This window comes from Pseudopodoces humilis, chromosome 2 (assembly GCF_049639895.1).
Source record: "Pseudopodoces humilis isolate 2021_Gansu_Grassland_sample_001 chromosome 2, ASM4963989v1, whole genome shotgun sequence".
Lineage (NCBI taxonomy): Eukaryota > Metazoa > Chordata > Aves > Passeriformes > Paridae > Pseudopodoces > Pseudopodoces humilis.
In genome coordinates, this window is record NC_142201.1 from 112,757,055 (window position 1) to 112,769,943 (window position 12,889).

The window sequence follows — 12,889 nt, forward strand, 5'->3', positions numbered from 1 at the left end:
AACCAAACAACTGTGAGGAAAATCTCTTCATCAATGTACAGAATGGCCTGACCATATTTTTAAAAATAAATATTAAAATATAAAGCTGCTTATAATCTTTTATAATGTATAATCTTTTATAATGTTTTCCAGAGCAGAGAACAGTTGGAACTCAATAAAACACATGCCAACTGGCTTTAAAAACATCTCACATGGAGAAATTACTTTCTCTGTTCTCTTGGTTTTCTCTCTCTGAATGTAACCTACTGTCCTCTAAACAGCTTTTTCCTTGTCTGTTCTTACTACCGAGGTTTATTACAGAGATAAAGCAGAGGTCCAGACACCAAAAATCTGACTTTTGTTCCCAGATCAACCACAGCCTTTTATGTGACTTTGGACCACTCATTTATTTCAACTTCAAAGGCAATAGAGGGAGGATAAAATTAATTACTGTGGTGCCCTCAGATGCTCTAATGGAAGGGTCACTCTCTGCTACTAACTATATTTTTTAGGGGGAAAACCAGACTAGGAGTATGCTGACATAAATTTAAAATTTAATATGCCCTTCTTTCTCCTGCCCCTACCATCTGTAGGGTTCCCACCCAAAGCACAGGAAAAAAAAAAAATAAATTGATTTATATATCCTTTTCCATTGAATATTTTACTAGATTTTAGTGACCTAGAAGGATGACCTCTTCCTGGAAATCCTAATGGCAGAGACTGTTAGATATTGCTGAAAACTAAAATTTTCCATAAAACTGTGCCTGTGTTCCGTCTGTTTGTTCTGTGTTTGTTTTTACCTGGCTGTGTCCCTGTGCAAGCTCCAGTTCACAGGATGGAAAAGGAGCCTCAGAATCACACCTCGATTTTTCACTGGCAGCTTTGCCTCAAACACAAAAAGAGTGCACCTTTATTTCAACTGTATTTCCAAAAGCAAGACATTCTTGTGCAAGGCATTTGTGTAGGTCCTCTGTAATACAACCATTGAATTGAAAAATAAAAGCATAGAGGTGTTTTCATTGTATCTTGAAGACAATCTTGAATTAAACCCAGACCTGTTCTAAAAAAAACAGGTTACAGGGTGACTTTTTCTTATGCTGCGTAATGATGATAATAGAATTCCTTTCAAGCAACTTTCTTAGCTAAGAAAATACTTTTCTGTTTTTCTGTTGTGTACTATCATGTCTTACCTAAATACCTCTTAAAGAAGACACAATTCCAGGCTCTCAGCATTAAAAATTTCTGAGTTTCTGTGGTCTGCATTTTGCAAGAAGGGCTTGCTAAATCAAGGACCCGTGACCTCGAAATCACTAAAGCTGTGTTGCAGTCATAAAATCTGAAGCCTTTTATGGTTTATTCTGAGCAAAATGGGAGGCAGAAATGTGTTTTGTGGTGTGCCACAAATGAAGTGTCGTGGAGGGAGAGGGGAGCAGAAATTGAGCTTGTAATTACTGATCTCTGGGATTTGTTCTGAGATATAGGAAGGGAGCCCTTCGAGGTCTGTTAACTGAGTTCATATAATCATCACCACAGAATCATCACAGAATGGTTTGGGTTGGAAGAGACATTTAAGATGAGGTGGTTCCAACCCCCTGCCATGGGCAGGGACACCTTCCACTATCCTATGGTGCTCCACACCCTTTCCAACCTGGCCTTGGACACTTCCAGGGATGGGGCAGCCACAGCTTCTCTGGGCACCCTGTGCCAGGGCCTCCCCAGCCTCACAGGGAAGAATTCCTTCCCAATTTCCAAACCTCCTCTCTGTCAGTTTGAAGCCCTTTCCCCTTATCCTGTCACTCCAAGCTCCTGTAAATTGTCTGTCTCCATCTTTCCTGTAGGCTCCCTTATTCTTTGTAAAAAGTCTGGTTGTCCATTAGCAGGGATGTTTGTCCACTGCCTTTGATTATTAAGATATCTTTTGTGAGTGCAGACCCACCCCCCATCTCTGTGCTATACCCAGCTGAGGAACTGTCCCTTCACAGAGGTGACACCCAGTTTTCCTGTCCTTTCCTGGATCCCTGGAATGAAAGGGAGCAGTAAGGAGGGAGGCGTCACTGTGGCCACATTTGGGGTGTGTTGAAGTGATTACATTGTCCATTGTCACAGGAGAAATTACTTGCAGACAGAAAATTACACTTTGTTGATCAGTTTGGGAAGAATTTTGAAGCTCAGAGAGCAGAAGTCTCTATGTACAAGGACTAAAAAGGGCTATTTCATGCTCCCCTGCCTCTACACTGATTTTGCTGACTCAAATCTGATGAAATTTTCCATTGAAAAGGGATGACTGATTTTTTAATACTCTGATGAAATTATGTGAAAGTATACCAAGACTACTTGATTGATTAGATGGCTTCTTTCTTGATACTTTACATTTTGGTGTAGATCTAAGTCCATGTCCAAAGAGAGATCAATTGTTGCCTAACCCATGCTGCTCATTTTTCTCACCTGTCATTGTTGCTGCCAGCACAAAACCTTTTGCTTTTACGTTACTCAGACTTTTTTTTTTTCCCAAAATCAGATATTTCAGGCATTTTCTGTGAACATAATTACAGTGCTTTTTGGTAAACAACATGAGCCACTAACAAGCTCCTAAATTTCAGATAATATGGCAGGACTCACAATGCCATCTCTTGCCAGTAATTTTGTTGCTCATTACTATATTTTTGATGCATGAAAAGACTTGCTAGGAATGTTTTTTGTTAGATTCAGGGGTGTGAAATTATTTTGATAAATAACGACTGCATGTGTATCTGCCCTGATCAGAGATGTAAAATGCTGCCCTAACTGTTGTTGGAGCTTCTGCACACTGAATATAATGAGGGACAAAGCAGTCAAACACCATATTTAAATGTGTAAACAAAGTTATAATTATTCAGCAGAGTTCCTTTGCAATGCCAATTGTTAAGTACTTTGTGACATCTGAAAATTACATATAAAATAATGAAGATTCTCAATTAAAGAGTGAGAGTCACTCAAAGAAGTGTACCAATGAAAGAACCTATGAAAGCCCCGTTTCAGTTTAGATAAGACCTAACAAGGGGGCTGATGTAGTATTTGATTAGGTTTAGCTCCTAGAAATTAAAATAAAAAGAAATTACAGAAGCTGGTTGTCTGAAGAGATGTCAGCATTTGCCAGACTCCAATGTGACACCATCTTGATTAAATTGCAGCTCCACAGTTCTTTGATCCACTGTTTTCTCTAAATCTTTTTTCCACATTACTTAAAACTCCTGCCTCAGATATCCATCTAATGCTTGCATGCATGAAGAATCTGAAATGTTTATTTTAATCCCTTACAGGACACCACATTTCTAAAAGTCTATTTGCTCAGCTCCTTCAATGCTCTGTGGGGCCATCACCCTGACTTTTCAAGCCATGAAAATGCTCCAAAATAAGATTTAAAGCAATGCAGTTGTCTTTTAATAGCATAGTAGGGAATGTGTTAACTCCAGACTGTGCAACAGACCCAGTAACCGTGGTCTGTGTGTTTATAGACATCAGCTTTAATGGCCCGTTGTGATAGATGAGAGATATTAAAATCTTAAAGTCACTGCCCGGTCATTTACAGTCAACAGAGGGCTAAAAGTGAAAGGTCAGGCCTAGGAGAGTTGGAAAATCTGCTAAGCAAACTCTGGAGCAGGGAATGGGCTGCTCCAGGGACTGGAGGCCACAGCTGATTTTTCTGCTGTTGTTGTTGTTCCTGGCCCGGGGTAAGTTTATGCACAGCCCAAAGCATTCAGGATGAAATATTCCCCTTTCTTCATGTCAAAATAAATGTGCACATGATCCACTACAGCGTTTCTTTAGCTGAATACATTTACCTGGTATGTTTACTAGAGAAAGAGACTTGTTTTGTTTGATTGGTCCTTTCCAGGCAGGCTGTTCAGTGTGAGAGAATGATTTCCAAACTGGTTACTTCCCAATGTGCTGAAGCTCCTGTTACTCCAAAGTACATTTTAGCCTCTGGGTACTGCCACTGCCAAGCATGTGCTGCTGCCCTTGGGGATCAGCTCAGGTGCTAGCTTTGGAAACTGGAGCATATCAAAAACAAGGATCCAAAAAGAGCACAGTCAGCAGGGCCAGCAGCAGAATCACTGATGAGCAAATATTTTTGCTGCACAGAAGTGTCCATTTTATTATTTAGTTCCCTGAATAAGGCTGTGTCTCTAAATCCAATCTGTTTATTTAATCAGTGAGAGTTCAGGAGCAGCTTGAAGCATGTGAAGAAGACCCCAGCTCCCCTTTCCCAGCACCCTGATATAATGATGAAAATGATGGAAGTAAATTCAGGTTGCTTTAAGCCACTTTTCCCTACGTTGTCATGGGATCTGTCCGAGTCTCAACCAATTCCCAGTGTGTCACCACAGTGAGACCGCCTGTGCCATAACTGATGCTTTCAGTATCTCTCTGCCTGTCATTCTCACTGGCCTTTGGTGGCTGAAAATGTGGGAACAGCACAACTTTCCCTGGTTACACAGCTGATAGTGATTCCTGTGAGAGCTGGGGAACACTGCTGAGACATCCCTTTCCATTAATTATATCTCTCTCAGAGGGCCAGGGAGCTGATTACACCCTTTTAAGGTCTCTACTCTCGTGGCATGGGACATAGAAGCCCTGGAATAACTGGGAAGAGAGCAGATTGCCACAGGAATAACTACTGACTGAACTTTTGGTTGTGCCTTCAAAGATATTGTTTTAGTGTATCCTTTGTGACTGAGGGACTGAAATGTTCTTTAACTGTATTTAAATGTTTAGATTAGTACAAAGCTGTGCTGCTGGGAATATGTTTGCCCTTCTATATTCATGCACAAGCTGGTTCCTGTTTCTTTGTGGAGCAGCAAGGTATTTTCAGCGCTGGGCTTTGTGTTTGTTGTGAAATTCAAAGTGCAACGGCCCCAGCCACTGCCTTACATAAACCCTGTGCCTGTGCAGTGGACTACTGCCACTGGTCTGTTTGGAGCAGCAAGATTTCCTTTCTGACCTACTTTTCTGCTCAATGCCTCGAGCCAGGCCGTCAGGAGCATTATTAGAACACTTTTTATCCTTCCCGTGCCACAAAGCTGCCCTGACACCACCCTGAGCAGCCAAGCAACAATCTCATCAGCCCAGAGGGATCCACGAGCTACTAAACAGCTCCCTTGTCTTCTTTTCCTGCTGCAGCCAGCCCAGCAGATGGATTTAGTGTGTGCTCTAGAGCAGCCAGGAGCTTCTCAGGTGCACAGGAATGGCCAGGAATGGTGCCCAAGGATTTGCAGGTTTATTCTGAGCATATCCTGGCTATAATTGCCTAGGATAAATGGATACCAAGGGGAGTGATATCAGTGGAGACAGCTTGGGAAGGCAGGGTTATTGAATTGTTTAGGTTTAGGAAAATGCCTTCAAGATCACTGAATCTAATCTGAGACTGATCCCTTCCTTGTCACCAGCCTGGAGCACTGAGTATCACATCCAGACTTTCCTTGGACACCTTCAGGAATGGAGACTCCAAGTGTCCCTGGGCAGCCCCTACCAAAGCCTGAGCTCCCTTTCCATGGAGAAGTTCCTGCTGATGTCCAACCTGAGCCTCCCCTGGTGCAGCTTGAGGCCATTCCCTCTCCTCCTGTCCCTTGTCACCTGGGAGCAGAGGCTTCCCCTCACCTAGCTACAAGCTCTTTTCATGAGGAAATTGAAGGAATATTGAAGGAATAACCTGGGAGATAATGAAACAAAATTGAATTTCACAAACTTTCCAATAATTGTAAAATATTGAATCTGAAGCCTTTGATTACACGAAAGTCTTTATAAGGGCTGGATAGAGCGCTGTTATAAACAACTTTGCATCTGTGAAGATTTTCATGGAGCAAAAGGGGTAAGGATAGGAAAGGCCAAATTGTAGGTCTGTATCTTAGTCTAGGTAGGTATAGAGAATGGCAAAGGGCTGAGATCAATCCTTCCCCCTCTGAGAGCTGTGAAGTCAGTGCCTCTTTCTGTCTCCCTCCCAGAGCTGTTCCAGAGAGCACAGGTACCCAAATCTGAGTCATCCTAATATTTAATAGAAATCATCAATTCTGTGCCGTAATTTCCTGCCCATAGCTTCTCTTCTGTAATATTATTTTTTTACAGCCATCAGGTTAAATTGCCCTCATATTTACTGGAGACTAAATTTCATGCTCTGTTCTGCCCAATTCCTTGCAGGGTGGCTGACACTGGGAGGGAAAAGCAGTTTCAGCAGGCTCCTCTGCACAGGAGGAGAGAGCAGAGGATGGGAACTTTCCCAACAGAGAATCACAGGGATGTGGTTTCTTTGCTGAGGGAGCCCTGGTAGGCTGAGAGGAAGAAAACAACAGCAGGGGAGAGGCTCTCAGCCAAAGGCAGACTTGAGGGCAACTGATCTTGAGCACATCCTGCAGTGACGAAAGAAGCATGGCAAGGAAAGCGTGCAGGTGATCCATCATGTTTTGCCTACAGCTCCTTCACAAGTTCTATTCAGCTCAAGGAGTGCCTGGGTTAAGAAAACCTCCTGTAACACTCACCATATGTGCTTATGCGTGTCCTGAGCTTCTGAGGAGTGTCCAAAAAGCTGGAATTTGGCAAAAAAGAGGCTGTCTGCTCGGGTGGCTGAGCAGGGTTTCAGTGCCCAGAGTGATCTGTTATCCCTTTCCTGACAAATGCCCTCAAGAGTCTGTGCCTCAAGGATCAAAGAGTAGACAATTTTGCAATAGAAGTTTTAAGAGGTCACAGCCTCACTGTGGTATGATCTAAACCTGAGGCCTCACAGCTCACCAGGCTGTTATCCTGGCCATGGAAGCAATGTGGCCTGGCTGTTTCTATCCTGCCACCTCTGTGCCAGTTTGGATCTGATTTAGGTGTTATGAACGGACAGACTTAACACAGAAATTAAAGATAAGGGCTAAAAATCAGACATGCAAGGCTCTGGTGATAAAAGTTAACAAGCTTCATGCACCTGGAAGCTTGAAAACCCCAGCATTTCTGACAAAATATTGTCTTTCTTTCTGGGACTTTGTAGCTGCTCAGAGCTCCAAGGGATGTTTTGTTTTGCCCATGTAACATATTTGAATGGTTTATATCTCAGAACATCCTAACTTCCACATCCAGGGCTTTCATCATAATTTCTGGTCATGATCTTAACACTGCTAATTTGAAAAGCCAGATAGATTCTGCTGTTGTCATCCTTAGTGTCCAAAATATTTCTGTACCAGCTTCTTGTACCTTCCTGAGAGCCCTGATGAAGGTGAGCCCTGCTGAAAGTGTTCCCAAATATCCCCAAATCCCTGGGTCCACAGGCAGGTGTGTGGTACTCCTAGAAGTGTCCCTATTGCCTGAGAAAACATGGAATGTGATTACAGGGACCTTTTCTCAGCTGCCTGCTTGCTTGTGGCACATCCTGCAGCAGAGTTTACCACCCACACATTTGTTTGTGGGGGTACAACACAAACAATTCAGTGGAATAATCAGCACTGGAATAAAGAAACGCCTTCTCCCTACTTCCCAATTATTTTTTATTCTGAACTAGGTGTGTATGCACGTGTGGGGTTTTTTTTTCCCCTCAAAACTGGATTATTTCAGCAGTCTAGGTGACAGGGTGAGCTCAGATGTTAGGAGGGGTTGTTAAAGTTTGGGAGGGCAGGAATGAGCAGATGCTGGAGGGGAGCGGATAGGAAATGCCACAAACTGCTTTTGTCATGAGAGTAACTCCCTGTGACAGCTTTTCCATGATTTCTCTAAAGTGTCTGCTAACAGAGGGTGCCTTGTTCAGGAGGGAGAAGACAACCATGACTGGTGGTGACTATTAGCTCCTAAAGCTTGAAATCTGTTTTCCCTCCAGCATCTGGTCTTGCCTCTGGAACCCCAGGTTGCGCTGTTTGTCAGGCAAGCTGCTGCCACTGTTCAAAGCAGCAAAGGAGGGCATTGTACAAGCTCTGTGTCCCTGCCTGGGGCTGGGTGATCATCACACTGATGCTTAATTGCCTCAATACAAAAGGCCTTGAGAACTATTCAAGGGCACCAAGTACTCTCTGTTTCCTAATTCCTTTCGAGCTGTCTTGTAAAGACAACATTGCCCATCCACTTCTAACCTGGAGGTTTGCTCAGTCTCAAACCCTATTCAAAGGAAAGGACCTGAGGGAGTAAAATTGACAAGTTTTGTCTATAAATAGTGGTGGTTTTGACAACTGGAGTTCACGTGGCTGGTTGTGTTTGCCAAAGAATATGTATGAACTTGAATATTGGGGATTGAATGCAAAGTGATGTTTTTATATAAAAGTAACTTTAGTCACTGTTACATATTTAGACATATGGTGCCAGTCTGGTGCCAGGTGTAATGGAGACAGTTTAAGTACAGCCTGGGACAAGTTTAGGTAATCTGAAAGAAGTTTCATGATTCTTCATCTTTCTCCTTTTTCCTCTTATTCTGAGGTAAACCCTGTGGTTGTTTCCTACACCATTTCTCTTATTTCCCTGTTTCTCTGATTGGGAACTGCTGCTCTTTAACACTGGCCCAATGCCAGGCACATTTTTGTTTAATAACAAGGCTACTGAGACTCGGAAACAAGTCCTGAGCTAGCCCTTATTGCACATCTGCTTCTTTTGGAAACCTGAGAACAAAAGGCTATGCTCTAATTGAAGGTTCTAAGTTCTTTTATCATTCACCAGATAAGCAATGATAAATAATAAGAAAGCAACAACTTTTTAAAAAATAGAATGATGAGAAAAGCATTTCAATGAACAAAACACATGGCATATTTCCATCTCTATATATTGTTTTGAGCTTGATGTTTAGCTGAGAAGCATTTATTTCTCTCAGAATTACTACCCTTTACTTACAGATCCAGAAAGGAATAAAAAATGGATATATCTTTTTTGTACTTTTGTCAAACCTTTATTTGTAAGCAGAACAAAGTGATACTTTCACCACACAAATCAGCACTGCAGGGGGCTGATTTTTTAAATGGAGATTGACTATCATGAAAGCTACTAACCCATGCCCTTGTCTAGAGTGAAATGTCTGTAAAAAATTCATTTCTTTTTGGTCTGAATAAAAAGTTGTTTAAATTGGGTAAAATTGTAATGGAGTCTTATGAAAATAAACAAATAGATAAATTTCTGGCAGCACTAGAATGACAAAACAAAATTGAAGGAGCAAAGGAGCAAACAGAAGCTGGGACTTAGGAGCTGCAGAGCTCCAAAAGTTCATCTTCACTTGTTGAGTTGTGTTTTGGTATTCTGGTGAGGTTTTTTGAGCATTGCATCCGAGCTTCTGTGAAATAATTACACTGGTGGTTCTGGTTTCTAATGCAGAGCACAGAAATCTGCAAAAGCCATTGGGCAAATTCTGCTGAGTCTTTCACCTCAGATCAGCAGCTCTCAGGCCATTAATCATGCTTTATAAGCTTTAATAGACTAAGTGTTTTAAATACATCTGCTGAGTCTCAAAGAATAGAGTGCAGACTTTGCTTTTCTGAGATTTCTGTATTAGAGCAGCAATACTGTCGGGAGAGAAAAAATGACCCAACACGACAAAGCTTGGCCTCTGCCTTTGGTTCCTGCCATGCTGCAGGAGATGATGATCTCACAATTCATTTACAATTGGAGACTGAGGAAATTAAGCTCACCAGGCATTAAATATTTCCTCAGATAAAGTTATTGTAACCACCATCGCTTGCTCAGGCAGTGAGCACGTAAAGAAAGAATATTAAGAAAGAAGTGCTTTGCATTAATTGATGTGTGAATAAAACAGTTTTGTCCCACACAACATATCATGCATGCCTGAAAATCAGGTGACCGACCATTTTGCTTATTTACTCTTTTTTTCTGATTCAGCCTCTCAAACACATATTTTGATGAAGGCTGCTTGCACAAAAAGACATAAATTTAGTTTGTTTTGTCTCACATTTTGAGTGATGCTATGCCAGGCCTGGAAGCTAATTCTGAGTTGGGTTAGTGAGTTAGAAATATTCCTCTATAAATACACCACTGTACTTGTTACCTGTTCACTTGTAGTTATTTTTTCTGTATATTTTCCAAATATTTTATTGTGGAGTAGCAGCTTCTCAGTACCACAAAACACTTCCACAATGGGAAGGAAGGAGAGAGGTGAAAAGGAACAAGCTCTTGGTTATGGATACAGGTTTATTCCCAAACAAACACTGGGGAACAGTGCTGGGATGGTTTTGCCCATAGTTGTGTTAATTGTCATCTTTCATTCAGTGTTCTGTTGTTATTTTGATTTTTGTGAGGGGAATTTTCATTTTGGTTCAGTTTGGTTGGTTGTTTTTGTTATGTAAGTGAAGGTAGTGCACTGAATTTGGATTTTAATGATAATTCCTAAACAAAGCATCAGGTTTTGGATTAAATGCTTGTTTCTCTACCCCCATGTTTACTCTTCAGCGCAGAGGGTGCACTCAGGAAGTTCAGTACCTGCTCTTTTAAAGTGCTTAACCTAAAATGTTTGAAATGAGGGTGAATTCTGCCTTCTCCCACACTTTTCTGGGAAGCATCCCCATTCCCAGGCTGACTGCAATCAGAGCTGTCTCCATTTTCCAAACACAGCAAAGCAGTGGCTGAAAGTGGGATGAAGTTGAGGAGCCACTTTCCTTCAGTCCAGCTGATATTTAAGGTCATCAAACCCATCTCCAGGCTGTGTTAATGGGGAAAAATGCCCAACTTTGAGGAGGGACACCCAGTTGTAACTGTGCTTTCCTGGTACTCCTGTGGGAGAGTCCTGCTCCATGGGTGTGGGGGGAAACATCATAGCTGCTCATTTCTGATGTTTTTCTTGCAATACTTGAACAAAGTGTCTTCTGCTGAGTCAGATTTTTCATCTGAGATGATTTTTCTTCCTGGCTTTTTCTACTGGTTAGGGAAAGAAAGAAATAATACGAGAAATTTGCACGTAATCCAGAGTAATTTCCCCTTTCCTCTCCTCCCTGTGTTTCTCAGTTTGGTACTGAAGACATTGATTTCTCTTCCAGCCCTTTGAGGCCCGGAATAAAGCCAAGAAAATGAATGAGAAGGTAAACAGAGGCAAAGAAAAATAGATATATGATCAGAGACACAAAACAGGTTCCTGGCAGAATGTGGAACTGAGTCCTCTTGCTTTCTGCAGAATCCAAGCTTCCCTTAAAAGGGAATCTGAAGGAAATAGGTCAACTCAAATAACATTAAATCATGCTGGACAAAAATATATCCCACTCCTCTTTGAGCTGCAGGATGACACAGTTTTAAAACTCCATTTGCTGATGAGCATCTGGGATGTACAAGGAAGTTCTCTAGGATCTGAGCAGTGTCCCTTGCTTGGTGTGACAGTTTCCTGACAACTTTCTCACTCTTTCTGCTCTCAGCTGTTCTGTTTCTTTTTCTTTTTTTTTTGTTAAAGGAAACTTGAGTCATTGCCACATTTTATCCTCTCCCTGCTGCCTTAATGGGTTCTTCCTTCACTTCCTGCTTTTTTTTTTTCTTCTTTCCATTTTATGAGAATTTTATTCTCCTCTGCATATAATTTCAACAGTTTTCACCTTCTCTCTCACACTAAAAATATGAAAGCCTTTTCCTATAGTACTCTGAAATAAAACTCCAGAGTAACACTCCTGTTTCAGCAGCTCCTGGAGAAAGAAGGCAACTTTATTTTATTTTATTTTATTTTATTTTATTTTATTTTATTTTATTTTATTTTATTTTATTTTATTTTATTTTATTTTATTTTATTTTATTTTTTTCATAAGTTGTTTATGGTCCTGCTCTCAAGTTCACAGTTCTGACATCATGCAGAGTACACTCCAAAAATATTAGTTTGAAATTCTTTACTGAATGTTTCATAAATGGCAAAAAACATTTCCTAATGGACTTGGTGCAATAACATCTTTTACAGGATGAGTCCTGGGAAAGGTGGCAGAGTTCAGGATGAATGGCAGAAAGGAGAGAGGGAATAGTATTTGTCTTTAGAGAAATGATTAAGAAAGGGAGCTGGAAAAGGGAATTCAATGCTACTATTTATTTATTTAAACTAGCCTCTATATAGATATGTGATAGACTTTCCAAAAAAATCTAATTTCAGTGCAGACAGATAAAAGGTTGGGTTTTTTTCCATTTCTTTTTTGCTACATTGTCCATTTATTAATGTAATTTGTCCACATTTATGGACTGAAATAGATCAGAGAGTACTATTAACAATGGAATAGAAAACAGAAAACAGCACTGAATATTCCTAGAAATCTGAAATTGAAAATGCCTGTTTAAAGCTAGTTCTTAAGCCTGCTGTAATATGATACTGTTTGTTGCTACTAATCATCCTGTAATCTCCCAGCATTGGCTTAATTTGCATTTTACTATTTAAGCCACACCAGTTAAAGATAAACAACCTTGCCCTAAAGATTTCTATAGCTGATAAATCCAGGCCTCAGCTGACCTTCCTCAAATGCCAGAATCTGAGCAGGTGCCTGAACAGAATTTGAGTTTTAATTGCTCCAAGATTTAGCACAAGGGATTGAGTCCATATTCCCTGTCCATTGTGTTTCCTGGAAGCAGATTGTGGATTTTATTATTTCTTGCATGTCCTTGGCTTCCTTAGCCCTCATCTGGCACTCTTGCCTGGGATGAAGATCCTAGAGAGACAGTGCCCTCAGAGGGTGGACAGAGACACTGTGACAGTGGCAGTGGCCAAAACCATAACCCTGTGTTAAATCAGTCAGTCAAACTTTGATGTAGCCCTGTAAATCTGATAATAATCCAACCCAGACAGTAAACAGAAGTAGTAGCAGTAATAATGGATTTTTTCCTGCCTGTGAAAAATAATACTGTCACAGGGAAATTTTTCCAGATAAACTTATAGATAATATGGTTTGTACCTCAGGAGTGAGGAGCCCTGCAATTCCTTCAGGCTCATTTGACTTTTATTTTCTTATTCTGAGAGCAC